The following is an 18,189-nucleotide window of genomic DNA, read 5'->3' on the forward strand; positions in this document are numbered from 1 at the left end:
TAATTATAATCTATGAACAGTCATCTATCACTTGACTCAGACTCTGATATTAATTCTATGACCTTGATAAGTTATTAGCTATGTGGCATTTAGCAAGTTACCTCTCTGGCCCTGTTTCCACATCTGTGAAAGAGAGGTGGTAATATTGAAAATTTATTGAGGTCTACTAATACTAGGCACTAAAGTAGGTGCTTAACATATATTAGCACTTTTAATACACATACATCATTAAAGGTTAGTAGTAGTATTGCTGTTGTTTCCATTTTACATATGAGAAAATTGAAACTCTGAGAGGTTAATTGCCTAAGGTTATGTTGTAGAAACATCAAGATTCAAGTCCAGGTCTCTCTATTGCCAAAACCCAATCTACTATACTTCATTGCTTCTCAATTAATGGAATATCTTTCATGTGATAGGCAATCTACATTCATCATCCTTATAAACTTGAAGATCAAAGGAGATATTCCTTATAAAACGCTTGGCACAGGGCCTAACACAGACACACACAACAAAGTAAAAAGCCTGTAGCCTTCCAACTTTTTTCTAGTGTTTTCAAAAAACAAAACAAACAAACAAGACGCTATTCTTTTGATTGAATAATAGGAGCTGTTCTTCCCGCATATCTAACATTAGGTGCTATACAGCAATATATGTAGTGATATTGTTACAAAAATATCTTGGAATGTGAGTAGAAACACATTTTCCATGGAAAAGGATTCAAATGGACTCATTTTTAAACTGAGCAAAAAATGATACTCAGTGTTTTTATGTCATAGCAAAATTTCATGAACTCATAAGGTCAGTCATTCTGGGTGCTTCAGAGGATCCCTGAAATTGTATGCAGAGTGTGTATGTTTGATCACCAACTCTTTTTTTCTGGAAATAGGATTCTTAACTTGCATAAGATTTGTACATATTATGATCCCAAATGCTTCAGCAAAACCATCATTAAATATCTTCAGTGTTTCTGAAGCCTAGGTATTTTTAAGTGCCTCCTCTTCACTCATTGATGATGAAGGGATCCCTGCCCTAGGGTCAATCATGTGATGCTGGACACTGGAAACATGAAATCTATAGCATTTTATCAGTCACTTTACTTACAGCCCAGGAGAGGAGGACATTGCCTGCCAGGCAGGGCCACACAAGGTTTGTACTTGTCAACACAAGGAACGTGCAATGGTTGTGGAAAGCAGGATTTGCAGCATCAAGAGTGTAGGTTGCCCTTGGTCACCATGAAAGGATGCAATTGGCTTGTTTGAATGATTTCACAGGCTGGCAGGGAACTGAAACCCATGCTGAGGAATAAGCAGTAACTGCATTTAGTCCCTGTAATAAGGAAGGTTTTAACTTATTCACAGGAGCAGAGTGGACAGGGGAACTTGCAATTAGGCCAGTCAAGGCCCTCCTGATTTTATCAGATATCATGTCCAACTCTTTGTGACCCCATGGGTTGTAGCCTGCCAAGCTCCTCTGTCCATGGGATTCTCCAGGCAAGAATACTGGAGTGGGTTGCCGTATCCTCCTCAAAGGGATCTTCTCGACCCAGGGATCGAACCCCCATCTCTCACATCTCCTGCCTTGGCAGGTGGGTCCTTTTACCACTAGCGCCACCTGGGAAGCCCCATCAGAAGTCAAGGCAGAACAGGTGGCTCGGTGGTAACGAATCTGCCTGCCAATGCAGGAAACAGAGATTCAATTCCTGGGTCAGGAAGATTCCCTGGAGAAGGAAATGGCAACCTACTCCAGCATTTTTGCCTGGGAAATCCCATAGCCAGAAGAGCCTGGTGGGCTACAGTCTAAGGAATTGAAAAGAGTCGGACACTGTATCTGATAAAATAGCCCATGGGATCGCAAAGAGTCGGACATGACTTAGTGACTAAACAACCACCACAACAGGTTGGTATGATTTATCAAAGGTCTTAAAAATACACATCATCTTTTACCTTGTAGCTCCTCCTGTAAAAATTTATTCTCATGGAAATAATCATAACTGCGCAAAATAGGATTGTTTCTAATAGAAAAAATTTAGAAATAATGTAAACATCTTTCAAAGGGAAATCAATAGATATCAATACCTGTTGGAATGGTTATCATCAAGACATCAAGAGATCACAAGCATCAGCAAGGATGTGAAGAAAAGGGAACCCTTGTGCACTGTTAGTAGGGATTTAAATAGATGCAACAACTATATAGAAAACAGTATGGAGGGTTCCTTAAAAATCTAAAAATAGAACTACCATCTGGTCCAGCTATACTACTTCTGGCTGTATCCAAAGGAAATGAAAACAGCATACTGAAAACTTATCTACACTGTCACATTTATCGCAGCATTATTCACTATAGCCAAGACATGAAAACAACCTGTGTCCATCAACAGATGAATGAATAAAGAAGATGGCACATGCACAGACACACATTCACACACATCCAAATGGAATATATATCATTCAGGCATGGAAGAACAAATCCTGCCATGTGCAACAACATGGACCAACCTTGAGGGCATTAATTATGCTATGTGAGGTAAGTCAAACAGAGAAAAGTACTGTATGATCTCACTTGCATGTGTAATATATAAAAGCTAAACTCCTAGAAACAGAGAGCCGGAGGTTGGGAAAACTGGGGAAATGTTGGTCAAAGGGTTCAAATTTGCAGTTAACAGATGAACATGTTCTAGAGATCTAATGCACAGCACAGTCAATACTGCATTATACACTTCAAAGTTGCTGAAAGAGTATATCTTAAATGCTCACACCACAAAAATGAAATGTTAATTGTGTGAGATGACAGAAGTGTTAGCTAACACTACATTGATATATTTATTGCAACGTATTAGTGTGTCAAATGAACACACTGTATACCTTGAAAGTGAAAGTGTAAATTGCTCAGTCATGAACGACTCCTTGAACACCTTAAACTTGTACAATGTTACAGGTCAACTAGATCTCAACAACAAAAATGAATGTTGAAATGGTCGTCAACTGTTGAATTGGGCCTGCGAGATAGAAGCTATGCTGAGATTAATAAAAGTCTGCAGTCTTACAATTACAGTTCACTTTCATCTAACAACTTCTATTCTGGCTCTACTTGTCACCTTTATGTATTTCAGCAATGCTCCTTCTGCCAGAGAGATGCAAAATCACTGGCTTTAAAGATGGACAAAGGGGCCATGAGTCAAAGAATCTAGGTGGCCTCTAGAAGCTGGAAAAGGCAAGGAAATAAACTCTTTCCCAGAGCCTCCAGAAAAAAATGCAGTATTCTGGACATCTGAAATTTAGCCCAATGAGACCCATTTCAGATTTTTAACTTACAGAACTATACTATAAGTGTGTCTGTTTAAGATGCTACATTTGTGGTAATTCAATACAGCAGCAGTAGAAAACTAAAACAGTGAAGAATTCTATCACTTTCCCAACACCCTCCCTCCTCCAACCCCCCTTTCCCTGCCTTGATGATTCATAACCTCATTTAAATGTTGGTAACTTAGGGAGACAGATAAGGGGATGGCAAACGTCACAGCTTCTGTTTTAATAGATTTCCTCTGTGAAGATGCAAGGACTAAGAAAACATATTTTTAATCTTTTGCTCACTTAAAATTAACTAGAAAAATATTGTGACAGATGGTGTCCTTCATGCTGCCTTAGCATTTTGGCATGTTCCATTTAATACATCTCTTATGTTCCCAAGTCAGAGCAGAAAATCCAATTACCGCAAGGGCATTCTAGTGTTTTTGACAACTTCACTTTGGTACATTTCAGCTGAAATGCAAGTAAATATAGTGACCAGTTACAGGTGAGAACCAGGAGAGCTGGAAGGTGATGTACTTTTAGCAAATAGAATAGACACTTCATGTCAAAGGCTGTGAAGCATTGCTGAAAAGAGGGAGGTAAGAGGAGGGTAGCAGTGCATGTATTTGAGTCCCCAGGCCTAAGCAGACTCATTTCCCCAGAGCACATTCCACAAACTATAACAAGTATGTGAATTCTGCAGCAGGTTAACATTCCTGTTGCTGCTGCTGCTGCTAAGTCGCTTCAGTCGTGTCTGACTCTGCGACCCCATAGACGGCAGCCCACCAGGCTCCCCCGTCCCTGGGATTCTCCAGGCAAGAACACTGGAGTGGGTTGCCATTTCTTTATCCAGTGCATGAAAGTGAAAAGTGAAAATGAAGTCTCTCAGTCGTGTCCGACTCTTCGCGACCCCATGGACGGCAGCCTACCAGGCTCCTCCATCCATGGATTTTCCAGGCAAGAGTACTGGAGTGGGTTAACATTCCTAGTACACATCAAACAATCAATTATGTCACTGCAGTTATCTTTTCCAATGTCTGGCTTTATAGTGACCCACTTTGGAAGCAGGACAGGGGATTATCACTTGCTTGTTAAAAAAAAATTCAAAAGACATTTAAGAAATCCATCTACAAGAACTACAAAACAGTTTTCTGCTTTGATCTGAATTGGCAAGTCATTACTGAGATCTGTTTTGTCAAAATGTATAACCCAAGAATGTTGGAGCTACTAGAGAGCTTACAGATCATTTGTCCAAACTCTCTCTTCTCCCTGGGTGAGGAAATTGAGAGGAATCTTGCCAAAGATCACTCAGCTAGAAAAAAGGTAGAACTGGGACTTGAGCTGGGACCCATCAATTGCTGACTTTTCTCTCCCTGTTTAGGAAAAATATAATCATACTTTTAAAGTTCTCTAAGAAGGAAGAAAGCTTTCCTTAATCTCTCCATCTAATGCAACTACAGGATTTTTATTTTTTATATTATATTCTATAAACAAATTTTACATAATTGTAACTGAAATGTACAGGGGAATTCAGGAAAATGTTTGTGTCAAAATGCACATTCAAAAATCAATAGCTTCCCCATACAAATGTAAAAAAAAAAAATGAAATCAGAAAAAAACATTCAAAGGAAATATGGGTGAATAGCTATGTCATCGGAGAAGGCGATGGCACCCCACTCCAATACTCTTGCCTGGAAAATCCCATGGATGGAGGAGCCTGGTGGGCTGCAGTCCATGGAGTCCCTGAGGGTCGGACACGACTGAGCGCCTTCACTTTCACTTTTCACTTTCATGCATTGGAGAAGGAAATGGCAACCACTCCAGTGTTCTTGCCTGGAGAATCCCAGGGACAGGGGAGCCCGGTGGGCTGCCATCTATGGGGTCACACAGAGTCAGACACGACTGAAGTGACTTAGCAGCAGCTATGTAATATTGGAAGGAAAGGCCTCTTTCTAAGCATGACAGCAAGTGTAAAAAATCATGAAGGAGAATAGCATTAGATTTTACTATATAAAAATATAATTTACTTATTTAAGGGTAAGTACAAAAATAAAACTAGTTCAATAAATATAAAAACGTGAAACTAAGATTACAAATGATAACTGTATCAGCCTGATATCTGGTATATTTTATTTTGAATTTTAAGGAATCAGAAAGCCTTAATTCACAAGGGTAAGTACTAGTGACATAAGTTAACAACTTTTTGTTGTTGTTTTACAGCCTTCTTTGCCAATCCAGGATATTTTTCTATTATACTGACCCAAAAGCTACAATAAAGAGTGGTAGACAATTTTTTGAAGATGACTCATTGGTAATACCCAATAATAACTCATTATTTCCAATTGCTTATAGTTTACTTTGAAGGAAGTCAATGAATAGGTCCTCAGTCTACATTTTCATTGTTAAAACAGAAAAGAGTTTTTTCAATAACAGACTCTCAAAAACGTCATTAAGTAAAATTTCACATTCCTCAGTGGTTGTCTTTATCAAATAGTTCTTCAAAGTTTAAAAGTAACTGAATTTATTTATTTGGATTTTTGCATATTGAATAAAAATTGCCATCCGTTTCAACACTGACGCTTCATTTGCAGTTATAAACACAGTAATTCTTCAATCCTACATTGCTAAATTGAAGTTGCTCTGCTCATTTAGAAGTTTCACAAAAAAATACAAGCTGGAACAACCATTTCATATTTGACAGATTCAGCTAATGGAGTTACTTGTCAGAGGGGCAGAGTTGGGGTTTTCTGTTTGGGGTTTTTGTTTGTTTGCACCTAATATGAAACATTCATGTCTTTGACTCAATACAGTCAACAAACTTCAGTGTGAAAATAAACTCTGGAACCCACCTATTAGAAATAACTGACAAATGTTAAATGAAAGGCGATGGCTTAATTAAAATAACAAATTACGTGTCATCATTTTACATAGTTCTGAGAGGTACTCACAATGTATTTGACAGGGGAAACCCTTGTGAGGAAGAAGAGAGAAGGAGCTGGAGGATGTAGGGAGGGCCTCTCAGCACGATGAAGGTCTGTCCTTCTGAAGGAGGGAGGGAAAGTTAGGAAGAATCTCAGAATGCAGTGCAGTTCTAGGAAAAGTCAGAACAAGTCAATGAGGAGGCCTCAAGCCAAAGCCTTCCAAAACAGGAATCCCACATCTTCTAGGAATGGACTTGCCTCAGTATTCTGGCCATCCTCAGTCACTGACTGAGAGCAGCCATGGGAAACATGAACTTGGCATAAACTTAGCAATGGATTCAGAGCACAGCAGCTGGAGCTGTCAGTTCTCTCTGCAGCAGATCTCAGAAGTGCATTTCCATGAATGCCAAGTGGTGGCATGTAAGGACAGAGAGGTAAGGGGGCCAGATCATATCAGTCCATGGAGGCCATCAGAAGGACTTTGGCTTTTAGTCTCAATGACATTGGGAACTGTTGGAAATTTCTGAGCAGGGGAGTTAATGTGATTTACATTAACCAGGAATGTTCTATTGTATTGAGAACAGGTAAAGGGAATGAAGGGGGAAAACAGATACATCAAAGATAGGTTTCATTAATTTAGGTGAGAGAGGACAGTGACTTTGACTATGGCTTTAACAAACGGGGTAGTGAGAAGTGGGTGAAAATTACAGTCAACAGAATTTGTTTATGGACTTGATGTGGAATGGGAGCAAGAGGAGTCAAGGATGGGGTCTCCATCAATACAGATGGAGAAGACTATGGGAGGAGGAAGTTTGAGAAGGGGTTATGAGGCTTTCTGCCTGGACAGGTTAAATTAGAGATGTCTGAGTAGGGAAGCCAACTTAAGTGTTTGGGAGAGATCCAGGCTGGAGATAGAAATTTGGAAGTTATAATTGTTATAGATGGTACCTAATGTTATAAAACTGGATAGACTCACTAAGGGAATTTAGATAGGTAAGAGAAGGTGACTAAGGACTGAACCCTGGGGCACTCAACATTAACAGACCAGTCAACAAAATTCTGTAAAGCAATTATCCTTCAATTAAAAAATAAATAAATTTTTAAAAGAGAGACCAGTCAGATAAGGAGGAACCAGCAAAGTATGCTGAGAAAGAGCAACCAGTGAAGCTGGCAGAATCTTGGTGACCCAGAAGGCAAAACAAGAAAATATTCCACATGCATCCAACCATATCCGATACTGCAGCAAGACAAACAACATGAGAATTGAACATTTGACCATGGTTTTCACAACACTGGTGATCTTGACAGGAGCAATTTCAGTGAAGGTAACAGTTGGAGTGAAGTGAAGTGAAAGTGAAGTTTCTCAGTCATGTCCAACTCTTTGAGACCCCATAGACTGTAGCCTACTAGGCTCCTCTGGCCAAGGGATTTTCCAGCAAGAATGCTGGAGTGGGTTGCCATTTCCTTCTCTAAGCAGTCAGAGTACAAGGGATTTAAAAGAAAATGTGTCTCTTTTGCTGTCTTGTACACAGGGTTATTGTTACCATCTTTCTAAATTCCATATATATGTGTTAGTATACTGTATTGGTGTTTTTCTTTCTGGCTTACTTCACTCTGTATAATAGGCTCCAGTTTCATCCACCTCATTAGAACTGATTCAAATGTATTCTTTTTAATGGCTGAGTAATACTCCATTGTGTATATGTACCACAGCTTTCTTATCCATTCATCTGCTGATGGACATCTAGGTTGCTTCCATGTCCTGGCTATTATAAACAGTGCTGCGATGAACATTGGGGTACACGTGTCTCTTTCCCTTCTGGTTTCCTCAGTGTGTATGCCCAGCAGTGGGATTGCTGGATCATAAGGCAGTTCTATTTCCAGTTTTTTAAGGAATCTCCACACTGTTCTCCATAGTGGCTGTACTAGTTTGCATTCCCACCAACAGTGTAAGAGGGTTCCCTTTTCTCCACGCCCTCTCCAGCATTTATTACTTGTAGACTTTTGGATCGCAGCCATTCTGACTGGTGTGAAATGGTACCTCATAGTGGTTTTGATTTGCATTTCTCTGATAATGAGTGATGTTGAGCATCTTTTCATGTGTTTGTTAGCCATCTGTATGTCTTCTTTGGAGAAATGTCTATTTAGTTCTTTGGCCCATTTTTTGATTGGGTCATTTATTTTTCTGGAGTTGAGCTGTAGGAGTTGCTTGTATATTCTCGAGATTAGTTGTTTGTCAGTTGCTTCATTTGCTATTATATTCTCCCATTCTGAAGGCTGTCTTTTCACCTTGCTAATAGACACTGATGTATAGAACAGTCTTATAGACTCTGTGAGAGAGGGAGAGGGTGGGAAGATTTGGGAGAATGGCATTGAAACATGTAAAACATCATGTATGAAACAAGTTGCCAGTCCAGGTTCAATGCACGATACTGGATGCTTGGGGCTAGTGCACTGGGACGACCTAGAGGGATGGTATGGGGAGGGAGGAGGGAGGAGGGTTCAGGGTGGGGAACACATGTATACCTGTGGCGGATTCATTTTGATATTTGGCAAAACTAATACAATTATGTAAGTTAAATTAAATTAATTTCCCTTAAAAAAAAAAAAGAAAATGTGAAGAGAGGAATTAGAAATAATATAGAAAACTGCTTTGAGGTGTTTCTGTTGAAATGGTGGCAAAGAAATGTCCTGGTAGCTGAAGGGTGAGATGGAGTCAGAAAAGGCATCTTTCCCATATACTCTGAGAGAATGTTCTCTAAGTGGTGCTTGACACCAGAGGTCAGAAAACTGCCTGTATAGAGCTTCCCAAGTGGTGCAGTGGTAAAGGATCTCCCTGCAATGCAGGAGACACAGAAGATAGGAGTTCAATTCCTCCTGGGTCAGGAAGATCCCCTGGAGAAGAAATGGCAACCTACCCCATTCTCTTGCCAAGAGAAATCCATGGACAGAGGAGCCTGGTGGCCTATAGTCCATAGGTTCACAAAGAGTCAGACACGACCAAGCTAGCAAGCATGACATAGAGCCAGAGAAAAACTATTTTCAGCTGGGTGAGCCATATTCTCTGTGTCATGACTACTCAGCCCTGCCATCGCAGTGCACACAGAAGTGAAGGCACATGCCTGTGTGCAAATAAAACTTTATTTGAGAAATCAGCTAGCAGGCCATATTTGGCCCATGAGCTACATCTTGCTGTCCCCTTCTTCTACAATCTAGCTCCAGCAATTGTTTATAGTGACCAATCTGCAAACATGTATTGACTACCACACGGCATGCACTTTTCTAATTATTATGAATATGGTGGTGAATGAGAAAGAGGCTCTGCTTCCAAGAACTTCCACCCACCCTAGATCTAAGGGTCCAAGGTCAGGCGTCAGCCCTCACCTTCTAAGCCCCCTCCTTACTCCTCCAGTTCCCTGCTCCCAGGGCACAGCCAATCTGAGTCATGTGGGCCCATTCAGAGGCTACTTTTACCTCCACCAGGCTCCTTACCCCTTCATGTCCCCCTTTCCTAAAAGAAGCAATTTCCAATCCTCACAAAGCAGCAACTCTGATGTGACAACACTGCAACATCCTTTGCATTTTTTAAGGAAATTATGAAAATGTGGCATTTGTCTGCCTCTTCCAGCTTCAGAGATCCCCCTCACGTGGTGTGGGCACTGGCATCTGTCACTGTACAAATGTGACAGTCCAGCTCATCGTCTCTTCTGGCTGACCTGCCAGAGCACCTCATTTATCTCCCATGGCAGCAGGTGTGGCTGTCGATGAAATCTGGGTGCTTTGTGTACTGCGCGAGCAGTCTTCCTGAAACGTCTCTGCAAGGTCACTCCACGTGGGCAAGAGTAAAAATGTGAGGTTCCTTCCAGAATCAGTTTAAACTGGACAGTGCAGGTTTCAGGACCAGTTGCCACTGGTCTCTCATCCCATCTTCCATAATCTGTGAGTTCCCAGTTATGTCCCCTGAGAGCAAATGAAGCTATGGATGCAAAAACTCTCTGAAAACATCTGAGTTCCTTATAAGATCAAGGTCAGAATCCAGAATATAGCTACACATTTTTTAGAGAAAATTATTCTAATCTAAAAACAACAACAAAAGAGCAGGTTGTCACACAATTAAGAGAAATGTGAAGTTGAATCTCAGCTCTGATCACTGTGTGAGCATGGGCAAGTCCCTTGGACCTTGATTCTCCAATTCTTCACTTGTCAAAATGGGGACAGAGTTGCCTCCACTAAATAAGGTAACCTTTGCCAATTGCAAGGCCCCAAAAAGACAATCAGGAGATGTTTGTAGTATCTGACAAACAGCTAAGGAGACTCTGGTATATCAGCTGGTTCATGTGACAGCCACCTGCTGAAACAAGTCACTACTCCAGCTGCTGGTTCCAGAACCATGCCAGCATTGCTCCAGTTCTCACCTCACACACTCCTGTCTCCCCCTTACCTCCAGTTCCAAGTTCAAGTTTCATGTGAGCACATCTGATTGGCCAAGTTGGCTGACAGTTAAGAGCCTGCCTGCAATGTGGGAGACCCAGGTTTGATCCCTGGGTTGGGAAGATCCCCTGGAGAAGGAAATGGTAACCCACTCCAGTATTCTTGCCTGGAAATCCCATGGACAGAGGAACCTGGCAGGCTACAATCCATGGGGTAGCAGAGAGTCAGACATGACTGAGCAACTTCACTTTCTTTTCTTCTTTCAAATCACATCCAGAAGCTGAGCCACAGGACAGGATCCAGCCTCTGCAGTACAGGAAAACATATGCCAAGGAGGCTGGAATGACTGAGAAATGAGCCAGTCCACAATTCCTGCACATTCTATGAGGTAAGCTAAATTTTAGCCTTCATGGCATTTGCCCTTGTGTCATGCCTATGAATATGTCAGTTATATTACAAGGCTAAAAGGACTTTCCAGATGACCTCAAGGTGGTGACATTGCCCTGGACTGTTTAGGTGGGCCCAAGGTAATCCTTAAAAGCAAAAGAGGAAGTAGAAAGATGTGACAGAGAGATTTAAAGTATAAGAAGAACTCGAGTCATCCCCATTGTCACTGACTGGAAGATGGAGGAGACCAGGCAGAAAGAGTAAGAAGGAACCGACTTCTTGCCAACAACCTGAATGAGCTTCAAAGCTGATTCTCCCTACCCAAGAGCCTCAACTAAGAGCTCAGGCCAGCCACCAAATTGATTTTGCCCTGTGATACCCAGAACAGAAGGTCTAGATGGGACTACCTAAGCTTCTGAACCTATAGAATTGTGAATAATGAATGGATGTTGCTTTAAGCTGCAAACTTTGCTGTAATTTGTTATGGCAACAATAGAAAACTGATACATTCTCCATTCCAAGTTTGACCCCTTAGTATCACCTTCTGCTTCTCTTTCTTCATCACCTTCACACAATAAATTCACCATTAAGTTATTTCAATGCTCCCAGAGAATGGGTCTCACATTCATCCTTTCCTATAGCCATTCCTAATTGCCCTGAGTCAAAAATTTTCCTCGGGGTTTTAGCACAGCCTCTTAACTGCTTATCCTCTACCTGGCCCTCCCAATACTTGTCAAACTGCTCCACATCCATCCACAGTAACAAAGTACTGATGTTGCACATTTCTGAATTATTTCTATATTTACAACAAAATTTTGTTTCTTTTTTAATTAAAAGAAATAAGATAACATCACTATCAGGAAAAAATCAAAACAAAACAAAAATCTGTCCGTTTATTCACTCAGCAAACATTTACTGAGTGTCTATTAAGTGATAAGCACTAGAAAACCTGTGAAAGAGACTGGCAAGATCTTCATCAAGTCTACTTCCTCTAATCCTAGGCACACAGACTGCATTTGGCATCCTCCCTTGTAGCTCAGTGTGGCTATATGACCGCATTCCAGACAGTGGAATGTGAGCAGAAGAGCCATGTGTCACTTTCAGGCCTGGCCCTCGACATCTATCTTTACTCAAGCTAATTTCCTTGCTCTTTCTCCTTTGGCCATGTTGATCCTCAAGAGCACAGCAATGCTGAAGGCATGTGTTAAAGATCATGGGATAACAAGAAACAACAAACGCGAGTTCTTAAATCAACATTTGGAGTGAAGTCACCCCTCAACCAGAACTAAAACTTTGGGTTGTGTGTGAGCAAAAAATAAACGTCTTATATATTCCTACCTGAACAGACAGAACAGGTCCTTTTCTAATTCTATGCATTTGTTCATATTGTTCTAGTCCCCTAGAAATTTATTCCTTACCTTTTTATCCTGGATGATTCCTACTAATCATTCAAAATCTGGTTCAAACATTACCTCTTAACTGGTATCTTTCTTTTTCTTCCCCAGGTAGTTAACTTGGTCTGATTGTACCTATCTTTCTAGTAGCTCGTACACATTACACTATATACCATAATGTGTTATATAATATAGTGATCATCTCAGAACTATGTTTTCTTCCTCACTGAATATCAGTGCCTGGTATATATATTAGGCGATCAATAAATCCTTGTTAATTGAATTTTTTTACTGTAAGTCCTTATGTATGATGTGTGCCATTAATCACCATGTTTCATATAACCAACTCCTTCCTATTCCATATAGTATATTAGATGCATTAACAGCATATCTAGTACCGTGACACTATGTGCATGCTTAGTTGCTAAGTCATGTCCCACTCTTTGTGATCCCATTGACTATAGTCAGTCAGGCTCCTCTGTCCATGGAATTTTCCAGGCAAGAAAACTGGAGTGGGTTGCCATTTCCTTCTCCAATGGATCTTCCCAACCCAGGGGTTGAACCCACGTGTCTTGCATCTCCTGCATTGCAGGTGGATGCTTTACCACTTCCCACTGTGACTCTACATCTCTTCAAGTGTGTAACCTAATTTAATCTCCACATATCAGTTCAACCTTACCCCTGACTCTGGGACAAATCCTGGTCCAGGAATGAAGGTCTAAGAGTGCCTGTTCATTCAGCTGCTGGTTCCACTGTGACCTTGATGCCCCAACCTCTCATCATCTATATTCTTTGCCTCATAACAATGTCTCTCAAAGACTAGGCATTCTGACTTTACCTTGAACCTCAGTAGATTAAATGTATGCCTTATACCCCAGTCCTCTTGTAATTAAGTGTCTGATACTTGCCATAGCTCTACAAAAAATTGCTTCTAATTGGACTTCCACCAATTTCCCGCCACATTTTTTCCTTGGATATGTAACCCATGTACAAACTTCCATTTGAGCCCTACTGGTAAAGAATGTGCCTGCAATGTGGGAGACCTGGGTTCGATCCCTGGGTTGGGAAGATTCCCCTGAAGAAGGGACAGGCTACCCACTCCAGTATTCTGACCTGGAGAATTCCATGGACCGTATAGTCCATGGGGTCACAAAGAGTCGGACACAACTGAGTGACTTTCACTTTCACAAAGAATACTAGTGCTCCATCTGTCTTTTCTCACTTGGAAAGATCTTCCATAATTAAGATCTGTTTTCCAGATGTCTGTAGGTACAGGCAAGTCATATATAAATGAGGCGGGTACATTACACAACAACAGGAATTGGTGGGAATTTATTCAGTCATACCACTGCTTGACTGTTCACTGGATTCAAGTAGGTTGCCTGTTACAGTGAATGGATAATTAGTGATTCACAAGGTTCTTCAAGATAGTCTGCACTTGAAAAGTATTAATATTTTTAATAGTATGATATTTTTCTATTTGATTTTCATATGAATTGGCTACTATTTGTATTATGATACTCCCCATTAGCAGACTTTCAAAAGTAAGATAGTCAGCCCATATCCACACAGATGCAAAGGGACAACTGTTCTGTACCATTTTACATAAGGGACTTAAGCATCCATGGATTTTGGTATCTGTAGGGGTCCTGGAACAAATCCCCCATAGATACCAAGGGAAAACTGTAATTCTTTTCTGGTGTGTTTGTTATGAAAGCGAGTAATTCACAGCTCCTAATGCCCAATAAATATCTAATGAAGAAATAAATAACAAAATAACTGAATTTGTTGGATGGAGCAAATGTGGCAAGGTTGCGACTTCCAAAAGAAATCTTTTGGCCTCTTAGTGGCCTCTAAGCAATATGAAGCACAATCATTGATTACAAAGTATTTGTATTTCTTATCCTCAAATGCATTTTAAACACACACACACACACACACACACACACTCTCACACACACTCCTCAGACACAGAGGTATGAATACATGAATGAGTAGTTCTTAACCATTGATGGTTTTTTCCCACTGGAAGATTTTGGGTGTTAGCACTAGCTGGGAACCCATCAGTATGAAGTTATGGAATATTAAGCCAGGAGGCCTGGAAAGTTAAGTCATGGAATTAATAAACATGAATAGAATACTAAGTTCCTAGCCTGACCTTTGTCCTGGTCAGTGTGAAACTAGTGAATATGAAAATAGACTAGGAGAAGTACTTATAATGGAGACAGAAACAGAGAGACCAAGAAAATTAAGAGGAGGGAGATTAGACAAATCTTCATGAAACCCAAGAAAGAAAAGAGAAAATAAGTGTTACAGAGCTTTGGATCCTGGGGACAAAGTCAAAGCTATCAAAAAAGATTTCATGCCCAAAAGATATCTTAAAAGCAATGATGGGTTTTAAAGTTGCTTTATAAATATTTAATATAAAGTTGCCATGATTATGATTATTAAATGAATAAACACCATAGGATCACAGATTTTAAGAACTAGTAAGCTTCTTAGAGATTACATAAAATTGCAACCCTTACCACCCCCATCTCTGCCAGCACTCCAAAAAACCTTCACCTGATGCTACTGTTTTCTCTTTTCCCTGGGATGTAACACCTTCTAATATAATAAAAATATTCATTATGTTTATTATTTGTTGTTCGCCTTCCCACTTGCGATGAGAATGGACATCCCATGAGAACAGAGATCTTGGCCTGTTTTTGTCCCCTGAGATGGCCCATGCACCCACAACAGTACCTGACACAGAGAAGCTACTAAATAAATATTTATTGAATAAATCAACTAACAGCCTCCCCCCTTCTACAGTTGAGGAAACCAAGTTTCCAACAACTTCATTGCCTTTCTTGAAGTCACACAACTTGTCAGCAACAGAAGTATGGCTAGAGGCCACGTCTACATCGCTTTGACACTTTGGTTCTAAATAAAGGGCGAAAATCAGTTTAAGTGACCCCCATGTTTCCCCTTCTTCTCATTCCCCTCCCAGACTAATTTTACCATTGACAGATAATAGAACTCAAAGGCTGCTTTCCTCCTCAGCAGCCCCTATACATCATGAAGCCTTGGGTAGCGCTGCTGCTGCTAAGTCGCTTCAGTCGTGTCCGACTCTGTGCGACCCCATAGACGGCAGCCCACCAGGCTCCCCCATCTCTGGGATTCTCCAGGCAAGAACACTGGAGTGGGTTGCCATTTCCTTCTACCATGCATCAAATAAGAAAAATGCATTTATATGGTGCAAAATGGAAAGCCTCCTAAGTGACATTTTCAGAAAAATGTACTCTTTTCCTTTGAAGTACCCCAAGTAGCGTGTCATTATGCAAGCTGCCTTATCCAGCTACAGTCAGTCCCTGTCTCCGGGGTCTGGTAGCAAAGCAACTTGATGGCTGGGCAACTTTCTAAATACATTTGTTTGCTTTGCTGAGCTGCACTCAGATCCCCTAAAGAATCTGTGGCTTTATTTCAAGGTGAAGAACAAAAGAGTTTGTTTGACATTTTTGCTACTGATTTGTAGAAAAGTATCGCATAAACCATAGAGCTGGGAACATCCCCTAATCCAATTGTCAACAGGGATAATATCACAAATTCTCTTTGGTAAACCAATTTCCTGACTCTTCCAAGTATAATTAGCTCTGGGTCTTCTATCGGGGTTGAGCTTTCTAATTGTAGCAATTCTAAATACATCAAAATGCACTCACACCTGGGGTTTATCGCCCTACCTGAGTTGCTTTTGCATCTGTTATACAGATATCAAGCCACATATTTCCTGCACACATTAGGCAAAAGGGAAGTGATATTTTTAGAACAGAAGCAATAGAAATAATTCAGCTCCGATTTCTCCTTTGCATCTGACTTAGCAGTGTAATCTCTGGGCACAAGAAGTAATCGCATCTTCCAAAATCCTGCTATTAGTGTGTGTTGGGGAAGGATGGTTTGGGGAATTGGGGAAGGATAAAAAGCACATAAGAGAAGCTCTACGAAATGAGAGAGTGGGGCACAGGCAAAACCCTTTCTGATGGCCTCAATCCAGAAGCTCGTTCCAGAATATATGTGACATTGGCATGTGTTTTTAATGCTACAGGGTGACAGAAAACACCCACCCTTGAAACCACACTGGCTATGTGCCTGCCAGTGAGTAAAGGGAGAACAAATGCTATTCCAGTATGTGAACACCATCTTAGGGAACTTATCTTTTAATTATGCCAGATTCCCTTTGAAAATGGGAGAGAAAGGACTTTCCTCCATGCTGATGTGCCTGAGCTAGTGGGCTAGGCCTGACCACAGACAGACTATCTGACACAACAGCTTCATGAATGGCCTAAGAAAGTCCCATCTGCAGCCTTGGAAATACAAGCTTTCATCTTCCCTCAGAATTCTCAGGCCCTATTCATCCTCCTACCCAAAACAATAGTCCAGACCTGACAATCATCACCCACCTGTGTATGGTGCTTACACCTGAGAAGCTCATCCATATACCATTGCTGCTGCTGCTGCTGCTAAGTCACTTCAGTCATGTCTGACTCTGTGCAACCCCACAGACGGCAGCCCACCAGGCTCCCATCCCTGGGATTCACCAGGCAAGAACACTGGAGTGGGTTGCCATTTCCTTCTCCATTAGTTCAGTTCAATTCAGTTCAGTCACTCACTTGTATCTGATTCTTTGTGACGTCATGGACTGTAGCATTCCAGGCTTCCCTGTCCGTCACCAACTCCCAAAGCTTGCTCAAACTCATGTCCATCAAGTCGGGGATGCCATCCAATCATCTCATCCTCTGCCCTCCCCTTCTCCTCCTGCCTTCAATCTTTCCTAGCATCAGGGTCTTTTCCAATGAGTCAGTTCTTCACATCAGGAGGCCAAAATATTGGAGTTTCAGTTACAGCATCAGTCCTTCCAATGAATATTCAGGACTGATTTCCTTTAGGGTTGACTGGTTTGATCTCCTTGTAGTCCAAAGGACTCTTAACCACCACATGAGGTTGTATAATTTCTGAATGGAAATTCTTCTGTTTAATAAAATTATCTCTTTAAAAAAAAAAAAGAGTCTTCTCCAACACCACAGTTCAAAAGCAAACTAACATCATTAGTTCACTTGATCCATAAAAATCATCTTCAAAATACTCCAAATCTGATCACATCCACTGCTGCTACATGGTCCAGGTCACCGTGGTCTCCCCCTTTAATTATTGCAAGAGCATCCTAATGAGTTTCAAAACATCTGCCCCTACCCCTTAGATGGTGTCACTCTTCTACTCAAAACCATCCTATGGCCTCCCATTTCACTGTGACCCACAAAGCCTCTGTGATCATCCTCATTGCCACCCCAGTACTCCTTGACTTCATCTCCAATTCCTGTCCATCTCATGCCCTTCACTCCAATGATTTATTTGCTATCTTTTGATCATGTGAGATATGTTCCTCTTTTTAAACCTCTGTTCTATTGTTTGTGGCATAAATGATTGATTCTGTTCCTATGTGAGAAATCCTACAACTTCCTCCTTAACTTCAATGATTCACTAGACAGAATCACAATTCAAGAGCAGGTTATGGCTAAGATTTATCATGGGAGATACACAGCAAAAGCAGCAGGAAAAATACATACATTAACAGAGTCCAAAGGGGTCCAGCATAGACTTCTGATGTCCTTCTTCATCCAAGGCCACAGAATGCACTTTTTCCTCTGGCAGAAAACTGCAAGGACAAGGGTGGACTGTCTCTGCCAAGGGAAACCCATTTGAGTCTCAGTATCTGTGGCTTTCATAGGAGGT

At 41.0% G+C, this 18,189-nt stretch overlaps 1 long non-coding RNA gene across 3 annotated transcripts in view; it reads right to left on the reverse strand.

The window, feature by feature from the left end:
• LOC129639502 (uncharacterized) overlaps nucleotides 1–18,189 on the reverse strand; it is a 107,125-nt gene that overhangs the window by 65,330 nt on the left and 23,606 nt on the right. For all 3 annotated transcript variants that reach the window (XR_008708439.1, XR_008708437.1, XR_008708436.1), the window contains exon 2: nucleotides 18,024–18,137. This is a non-coding gene — a long non-coding RNA (uncharacterized LOC129639502). The remainder of the gene's footprint in view (nucleotides 1–18,023; nucleotides 18,138–18,189) is intronic.

Source organism: Bubalus kerabau, chromosome X (genome assembly GCF_029407905.1).
Source record: "Bubalus kerabau isolate K-KA32 ecotype Philippines breed swamp buffalo chromosome X, PCC_UOA_SB_1v2, whole genome shotgun sequence".
Lineage (NCBI taxonomy): Eukaryota > Metazoa > Chordata > Mammalia > Artiodactyla > Bovidae > Bubalus > Bubalus kerabau.